The sequence below is a fragment of the Citrus sinensis genome, chromosome 7, assembly GCF_022201045.2.
Source record: "Citrus sinensis cultivar Valencia sweet orange chromosome 7, DVS_A1.0, whole genome shotgun sequence".
Lineage (NCBI taxonomy): Eukaryota > Viridiplantae > Streptophyta > Magnoliopsida > Sapindales > Rutaceae > Citrus > Citrus sinensis.
In genome coordinates, this window is record NC_068562.1 from 21,412,777 (window position 1) to 21,422,934 (window position 10,158).

Below are 10,158 nucleotides of genomic sequence, written 5' to 3' on the forward strand. Positions count from 1 at the left end.
GATGAAGCTTTGATCTTATGCAATCTATGATTAGTGAATGAATGCATTTTTTGTACTTTATCGATGTATTGTTGAATATGTCTTACTTGTTTTAAATGATAATCGAAAAATAGAGAAATACATATACTTCGAGAATTTTAAGCATATGAGATTTTTTTTTGTTATATTGAAATGTCACATTAGATATTTGATGAGTTTAGTTGTCTTTATTTATAAAAATGTGATTGATAATTATGGAGCTTGAATATTTGGTAATATGCATGCCAATTTGGTAAAGAAATCAAAACCTTTTTGCGAAGAAGAATTTTCAAAAATTCGGCATAAACTTGGAATGATTTGATTTCTTGATGATTTTGGTAATTGATGATTATATGTGCATTGCTTGATGAATTGAAGGAGTTGTTGGTTGGTTATTATTGTTTAAGCTTATATGGAAGTGTTTTTAACCATGTTGTGTATTTGAGAATTTGTTCATTTTTAAGGGGGAGACAAATATGATATGTTTTTTGATAAAATCTTTTCGGTTAAATTTTTAAATTGGCCATATATTTAGGGGGAGCATATAATATGATTTTGGAAAATATACATTTTGAATTTTTTTTATTATTCAAAGGGGGAGACAAAATAATATATCATTTCAATGTTATCAAAAGGAAGGAGAATAATATGCATTTTGAGTAATTGTTTTTTATAATTGATATTTGATTATGATGATGATTTTGATGATTTTGATGATTTTGAGAGAATGATGATTTGATTATATGGGTGTTTTATATGATAATTTCATGTTTTGAGTTGTTGATTCGATAATTAATGGATTAATAGTTCATGATCATTTTATGGTTGATGGATTATATGATGATGATAATTTGTGAGTAATATTACTAAATTTGTATTTGAGGTGAAACTTGTTGTTAGGGGAAGTTTCTTTCAAAATTTCTTCTCAAACAACATGGGTAACAAATTTGCTATTTTTATTCTTTTCCTTTAAGTTTTCTTTTTGATGATGAAGGGGAAGAATAATGCATATTTTTAAATTTATAAAAATTTACTACTCTTTTTCTTTGCTAATTAAGTTTTCTTTTTGATGATGAAGGGGGAGAAAAATCCATGTATTTAAATTTGTTAATTTAGCTAATTGGCAAATTGTAAAAGAAGATTATATTTAGGGGGAGCAATTTGTGGAATCATTCTTTAAATACATGAAATGTTTGTCATCATCAAAAAGGGGGAGATTGTTAACATATATGTTTTCATAATGTTGATTTTGATGATAACAAACAAGATTAAGAATGATAAATCTTTTAAGCTCAAATTATTTTTGTGGAATCATTCTTTAAATACATGAAATGTTTGTCATCATCAAAAAGGGGGAGATTGTTAACATATATGTTTCCATAATATTGATTTTGATGATAACAAACAAGATTAAGAATAATTAATTTTTTAAGCTCAAATTATTTAATATTCTTTTTAAATAAATCATTATTTTTACATTATAAAGGTTTTATATTTAATGGAAAAATGATTTTATGAAATTGATTGTTTTTATTCTTTTTAAATAAATCATTATTTTCACATTATAAATGTTTTATATTTAATGGAAAAATAATTTTATGAAATTGGTTGTTTTTCAAAGTTTATGGTTTAATTGAAAGAATTTTGAAAACTTTGAAATAAACAAGTATTGCTTGAAATTTCGGATTTGGACCTATTTGAAACTATTAAAATATTTTTAGGTCATTCTATAATTTCACAAAGTTTGGGCAAAATCATAATTTCAAAAAGTTTTAGGTTTAACAAAGCATTACTTAGAAATTCTGAAATTGGACCTATTTGTACAATTTCATAACGTTTTGGGCCATAATATAATTTTATAAAGTTTTGGAGTCCAACTGTAAATTTGAGAAATATTTCACTGTAGCACTTACTGTAGCAAGCGGCTATTCGGATTTTGACAAACAGAAGTCTGGATTTTAGGCAGAATCTATCCGAATTGAAAGCGGCTAACCGGATCCTGACAAACGGAAATCCAGTTGTTGGGCAGTAAGCTACTGAGCATAAGCGGAAATCCGGATTTGACAAAGCGGCAATCTGGATGTTCAAAAATTCAAAGTTGTGGCTGTAACGGTAACATTAAGCGAAATTCCGGATGTCCATAACCGGCAATCCGGTTATGACCAAAATGTGCATAACGGTTAGTTTTTGAGCTCAAACTATATAAACTCAAAACCAATTCATTTTTGGTAATCCAAGCAAGCATAAACAAGTGCACACAACATATATTGAGCTTCTATTTCGTAAATCATCATTTGTTGAATCATCATTGAGCTATAATTTGTATATCCACTCTTAAAGAGAGATTCATTGTTGTATTTTTCATTTCTCATCAAATTGTGAGAGTACAAGTGTGAGAAACACTTGGGGTGAAGAGATTGGAGATATAATCTCTTGTTATAAAGGTTTATTGACACCTTGGAAGTCAATTGTAAAAACTTGAAGCCTTGGGAGGCTTGGATAGTGAAATCCTCAAGCGGGTGAGCTTGGAGGCGTGGACGTAGGCGGGGATTGCCGAACCACGTAAAAATCCTTGTGTTTGTTTTCTCTTCCCTTACTCTTTTAATATTGTGCATGATTGAATTTATTGTTTTCAATTTGATTAAGGCAATAAATTAAATTGTTGTGTGGTTTGCTTAGCTTAAATTTTAAAATCTCAATTCACCCCCCCTCTTGGGTTGCCAAGTTAGTATTTCAACAGCTACGTACGAGAGAGGAAAATCAAAGGTCTTTTGAGTAGAAACACTTGAAACTTTCTGCAATTGCACTACACCATCTAATGGGAAACTCTGTGTATCAACAAGGCCCATGCAACACTATATCTAAAAACCAAAGTTGTATTGCTATTCTTCTCAGCTCTAATTTCTAAAAATTGAGTTGACCACAAAGCAATTGTCTTTTCCTTAGGAAGCTACAATAAAATAAGGTTACTCAATAAGAAAAATAAATAGGATATTTGGAAGCTATAATAAAATGTAATTCGATTTTATACAAATGAAATAATTGACCATTAATTAGTTTTGATGAAAAAAAATGAGTTGAAAAAAGTATCTAATTATATATATATAATAATTTAAAATTATCAAACAAAAAACAGGGGAATGGAAGAGAGCCCCTGTTTCTCCTCTGTTTTCTTTTATTATTTTTAAATGGGGAATGGAAAGATTAGATCTTATTGCAAGTGCAAATTTTGTTTCTATTCTAAATGATGCATGGATTAAAATTAAACCTTACATATGCTACCACTATGAAGCCCAACACTTTAAAAAAAAAAACTTTTCTATAATGTTGTGAAAAAAAAATACTGTAGAATATCAGCCTAGCAGAATAATTCTTTTTAATAATATTCAACATAAATTTAATGTTCTCGTAAATAAATTAAGCATCTATCTAATTATGCCATAAAAGCATTATGAGCATTGTCCTGTACTATTTTATTTGAATAAAGATATTTTATCAAAACAAGCTAAAAACCAAATGCTTATAACACTAGTTGAACAAATAATGCAGAAGTTGAAACACAAGATCTAATTGTATTTTGCGTGCATAATGATAAATCAATCTTTGTCTCCTAGTAGAGAATGCATCCAAAAAATCCAAAGTGTTTTACAAGTCTGTAGCATCACAAATTAACTGTAAAATAAGCATGTTGTTTCATATTAATAAAAAGACTAATCCGGTGTACATAAGACTACACCCAAACCTTATCTGATCACGTTCTCTGATTTAATATAATCAGTTTTCAGGCAGTATTGAAGACAACTTCTCTGTGAAGCCCTTCAATATAATTAGCTTCTCTTAGGAGTAGCACCTGTTATTGAACTTAAAATTCTCTTCATCTTCTTTTTCGTTCAAAATCAAAGGTGCCATATTCACAAACAAAGATAATAGTATAATTTTATTTAAAAAATTATACTATTATCTTTGTTTGTGAATATGGCACAAATTAATTTTTTATCCTTTTATTTTCTTTTTCAGAATGAAACACAAAATTGAAAACATAGATGAATGTATAGCTATACTAATGAAATCTAAATTATTAATTCAAAACTAAAACATAATAAAAAGGAAATAAAAAAGTGAAGAAGTGTTACCTAGGCTCAAAACTCTAGCTCCTATTCCTGCAGCCACCACACAATAGCCACTGCCGCTACTGCTTTTAATCTTTTATGTCGATCCCCACCACCATTAGAACCATAAAGACCCGCTTATCAAATCCCAGTCGTAAATACCACCGATTTGCTGCAAGAATCACCAAACACGACTACCAAATAGCAGCAAAACCTCCACCATCGTTCACTATCTTCCAATGCGGTTCACTAGCAACCACCAACAACACATTACTCGTCATTAGCTGTATTTATCTGGTTACCTCCCTCTTCCAGCCCCTTCCCCTTTCGTTGGAATTAAAGCCAAAAATCAACACCGGCTCTTTCGTAATTTTCGATCAAATGCTCGCGAATTGAAGAGAACCTTTAGCAGGATGTCGACTTGTGGCCTATGGGTGGGATTCGAAGGTCAACTCTTTTACTTGGGTTAATTGGTTGTGAATGTAGAAATTTTGTTTGATCGTGAGTGAGAAGGGTTTGAGCTTCTAGGGTTTCAATTTCTTAGGTTGAGAGAGGGAGTGATGAATGTGTTGAGTGAGGTTTTATAACTTAGAATATTTTGTAGTATTTTGCTAAAACTCACCGTTTCAATTCCTTCATTTAATTTTTTACATCATTTAGATTATTGATAAAATTATAACACATTGTTTTCTTTTTCTTTTAATAAAATATCACACCAAAATTTTGGTCAAATACGGTCAAATTAATATTTCTATCATAATTTCTTGATAGAAAAAATTTCAATCACAATTTTATTATGAATTCTTGATAGACAATAATTCTATCACAAAACCATTATCAATTCATGAAAAACCAAAATTCTATCATGATTCAGTCATACTATAATGATATAAGTCAAATCCGTCATAAACTGTCTGTCATCTATTATCAGTTTTCTTATAGTGGTTTTAGATCACTTTGTTCTTTGATTATGTGTATGATTGTAGATGATCAAAAAGCTCAAACTTTATAGATGGAATGTTGCAGCAATAAACTTGCAGAAATTAGAAAGAACTTGCCTGCAGATAAACTAAAACAAGTCTGGATCAGAGAAGATATTGTAGCAATTGCTGCAGTAATCATAGAGCAAATGCAGACAAGACTACCCACATATTAACTGACAAAGTAGTGACATGCGGCACAAAAAGATATGCGATAAGAGGTTTCCAAAAAAGAGACACATGGGCACATGCTTTTGGTTGTCCCTAATTCCAAAATATAAAAAGAGCACACGTGAAAGAAAAATGAGGAGGCCGCCACACAAAACAACAGAGATAATAAGAGAGAGTTAAGGGTTACAGTAAGGGATTTTTTTAAGAAAAAGAAGAAGATTGCAAAAACCTAAGAAATGGACGTCTTGTATTAGTGAATATCAATTTCTCATCTTTATTTGCTTGTTTTTATCTCTCTATGGGAATGTATTTGATAGAAAAAAAATGTATTGTTACTGTTTTATCACTTATCACGAACTAATATTTGATGTAGTTGGGTGTTAAACAAACTTAATGATTATTTGACTTATATATGTGTGTTGCTTAGAATTTACTGTAGCATTTTGTCTTAATTTTACTTATTACAAATCTCTATTTTGGTTGACTACCCATTTAGTGGATACTAGATAAGAAAGAATCTAAAAAATGTCTGACTTGGTGGAACAAATCAAGACAATACATGGTTTTAGATTGGGTTTCCCAAGTTGAGTTAATCTTAATTTGAATTGGGTCATACTTTATCTAAGGTTAGTGAAGAATTAGACATAGGGATTCACCTTATAGGATAACTAGAATCTAGAACACATAATGTTACATCTAATATTAACATAACAACCGGTCACTATTAGGTTGCATATAAATATAAGATATCCAACATGCGACAGATGCATGAAGGATTCTACCCAGTGTTGTAGCAACAATATTGCAATTAAAAAACAGTCAATACCATTAAATGAGTTCAAGCACTCAACTACTCATTTCCCATTGAGTATATCTTTGTGTCTGCCTTGAGATTTTTTCTTATTGTATTATGTTTATTGCATTTTTAATTTGGTTAGATCATTAATGTCATCAATTATTTTATTTTAATTAGACTGAATTTGCACTGTTAAGATTGTTGTAGCAAGTCCTATAACATCAATCCCTATGGATACTCATTATTATATTACTTATTGTATACAATTGCACATTGAAACTTATAGCAATACGCATCAACACCTTCATTTGAACTTCAGCCTCAATCCCAGTTTAAACCTCCACCTGAACTTCATCCTCAATCCCAACCTCAACCTCAACCTGAATTTCAGCCTCAATCCCAACCTCAACTTCAACCTCAATCCCACCATAACCTTAACCTCTTGCTCAACCTGAACCCGAACCTCATCCACATTACCAAGGCACACATACTATATTTGATAATGCATCTATTTTTTAACCATAAAGCACTGAAGATATATTATAAAAACTCAGGCTAGCCATCACTACTATTGAGAATTTAGCTACGCAGTTCATTACTCATACCAAAAAAATTGTTGCTGAAACATCAACAACTAAACTATAATTTGATTGTACCCCATACCCAATGCCTATAGTTAACTCTTTGTTATAGCAAGAAACACCATGTAATGAAGGTGCTGCACCATTTGAACATGAAGCTGCAGACAAAGCTAATGGTTGTGAAACTAATTCCTTCAACCTCTCACAATATAGTGACTATGTATGTGACCTTGAGGTTGAGGATGCTGATGACTTGTCTGAATTTCCTTCATTGAATGATAAGGATGGCATTGATCTTGATAGGGAGGTAGTTGATCCACCAATATCTCAGTTTTTCAAGGATTATCTTTCACAACCATTTTCAGAGGATGTTATCCTTACACAAGACTTGGCATCATAGGTTGACTAAGTATATTCTTCTAAAAAAAAGCAAAGTAATCATTAGCCCTAAAGAAGGCGGTGAAAGTTTCACAAAAAGAAGCTGACAAAAGAAAATTTGCATCTATCAAAATTAGGGCTTCTCAAAGGCAAGCGAGTAAAAGATAAGTTGCAACTGATCCAAGGATGGTTCAAAACAAGAAAGTAAAGGAAACAAAAAAGAGAAATGTTGTAGATTTAGAGCATGTAATGAGTAGACCCAAGACAACCAAGAAAAGGAAGTCAAGCATAAATATGGATTATGGTACTGGTCCTTCATCACGAGCAGTTTGTCATGATGATAAGTTATCACAAACAATATATGATTTCTAGAGATGACCATAATGCACATGATGACTTATTGAATGGATATAGAAGTGACAATGGAGATTATGGGTCAATGCCAGATTCTGAAAATGAGCATCCTTTTAGCAGAATGTCTTATGTGTTGGGTGGTCAAATATTTGTAGATGGAACAGAACCTGTTGAGTTCAGAGTTGGACAAGTATTCAAAAAATTTCAATCTTTTGCATAGGGCTCTGAAGGATTATTATATAAAATAAGGTTTCAGAGGTAGAAGAACTAAGTTTGAGAGAATAAGAGTTGTATGTAAATGTCCCCTTTCAAAGTATATACAACACCTTCAAAGATTTAGACAATGTTTTCAAATTAAGATCTTATATAGCATACACATATGTGAAGGTCTTGTAAAAAATTCAAAGATGACTGTTGGCTAGATTGCAAGAGAATATAAGAATAAATTGATAGGTGATCCAAAGATTACTGTAGGCAGTCTTGTTGATGATCTCAGGACAATGTATAGAGTAGAGGTAGATCCCTAAAAAGTTTATAGAGCAAAGACAAAGATATTAGAGTCAACTGCTAATGGAGATCGTGTTGAAAGCTTCAGGCAACTTTGAAAATATGCTAACATCATCAAACAGTAAATGCCATGAATTTTAGCATTATTTAAAGTAACAAAAGAAGGCACATTTACAGATAAGTACAAATTTCAAAGGTTCATAGTGAACTTTCAAGGTCTAAGAGATGGCTTCAAGGAGGGGTCTAGGCCATTTATTAGACTGGACGATTGCATTTAAAAAGCCCTTTTAAAGGTATTTTACAATTAACTGTCACACTTGATGCAAATCAAAGTACTTTTTCAATTGTAATATATGTTCGCGAGTTTGAAAACATTTAGAGTTTGTCTTGATTTTTGAGGCATTTGCAAGAGCATTTGGTTGTTACAAGGCAACTTACCTTTATGACTGATAGGCAAATATGTGTTCTTACAGTATTGAACTTAGAATTTAGTGGATCATATTACAGATTTTGTGCAAGACATGTCTTCGCTAATCTGTTGAGCTAAGGAAACAGTATTGGAGGGCTGTTAGAACATCAAATAAGAATGCATTCAATGTAACTGTTGTGCAAATTTTATTGAACTCACAAGCGCACGAATCTATTGTAGAATAGACTAATGGTGACGAGTGTCAATCCCACGAGGAGGTGGATTTTAATTGTGTGTAGAATTAATTTTGTAAATGAGTGGTTGGATTTGTGGTGAAAATAATTTGGATTATGCTAAAACTTAAATTAAAATGGCGAGAATAAATTCTGAAATTGAAATTGAAATGGCGAGAATAAATTGAAAAGAATTATATTAAAATGACGTACTTGGGTATCTGGATCTGTATCAACATGCATCATGGGCTAAATAATCCCTATTAATGCCAATTAAATAATGAGGGGGAAATCCACACTTCATGAACCACGCTCTAATCAATATGGTGCTAAGGGCTTATCGTGCCAAATAATAATAACCTTGTACTAGGGAGCCGGTGAAACCAAGGCGGTACTAGACAAGATTAGTATTATTTGTCAACGAGAAGTCAAAACATCCACAAAAATTAGAGGGGAAGAGAAAATAAATTTACCAAATAAAGCCTATGACACATGTTGAGACTTCACCTTCAACCCAAGCTTGAAAGAAAATTAGCCACTCATAATTGAACTAGGGGCAAAATGAAAATTTATTAAAATACGAAGAAAATACGAGATGGAGAGAGAATTACAGAAAATGGAGTCCAAAAATGGATTCAGAGGTATCAAATTAGGGGGGAGAGGCTCCCTTTTTATAAATACATGGAGTAAATCAATGCCATCAGATTAAAAACAGTTTGGACGCTCAAGATTGCTCCACGTCATCAGTCAATAATACGCAGTTTGACCACGTGGATTAACAGTAACACGGTTTGACCCGAGTGAACAGTGACGCGGTTTGGTTGAAAATAATCCTGTGTGATGCATGTACCGTACGCGAGATTTTTGGTCCACTGATATACTGCCACGTCACTATTAACAGTACATAAGAATTTTAGTCCAACAGGATCGTGACACCTCATCAGTCAATGCCACATCATCGGTCAATGCCACGTCATCGATCCGTCTATGTAAACAGTGTCATGAACAGTAACGTAGACAATACCGTACACGTGAATAGTACCGTATATGTGAATAGTGTCATTTTTCATTTTATGCTCCTCCTAAGGTTTTCGACTGTCCTGAGTTCAAAAGTGATGTCCGTTTTGCCGTCTGATCTCTCGTTTATTGTGAAATGACCATGATGCTCTTAAAATACATAAAATACTTAATTAAAATAAAACACACGGAATTAAATCAAAAGAAGGTTAAATACATAAAAGTAAGGGTTGTTAGTAAGACTTGAAATGTAAAATGATGGTTTTCTCCTTTATAAATATATATTTTCTAACACTCAACAGTAACAATGAAAGGCATACAAGATATTAACACTGATGTATTTAAGTAGCTAAGAAAATTAAACCTCAAGTACTGGTCAGTCTATGCTTTTGATAAATTTATCAAATATGATTATACAACGAATAATTTGACTAAGAGTTGAAATACATGGATTGGTGAAATGAGGAAGGCACCCATAATCACTTTGGTAGAGTACATAAAAAAAAGAATGATGAGAGCAATAAATGATAGAAGATAAACTATTCACAATGGAAAACTAATGTTTTTGCCTTCATCAACAACAAAATGAACCAGGCATTTTAAAA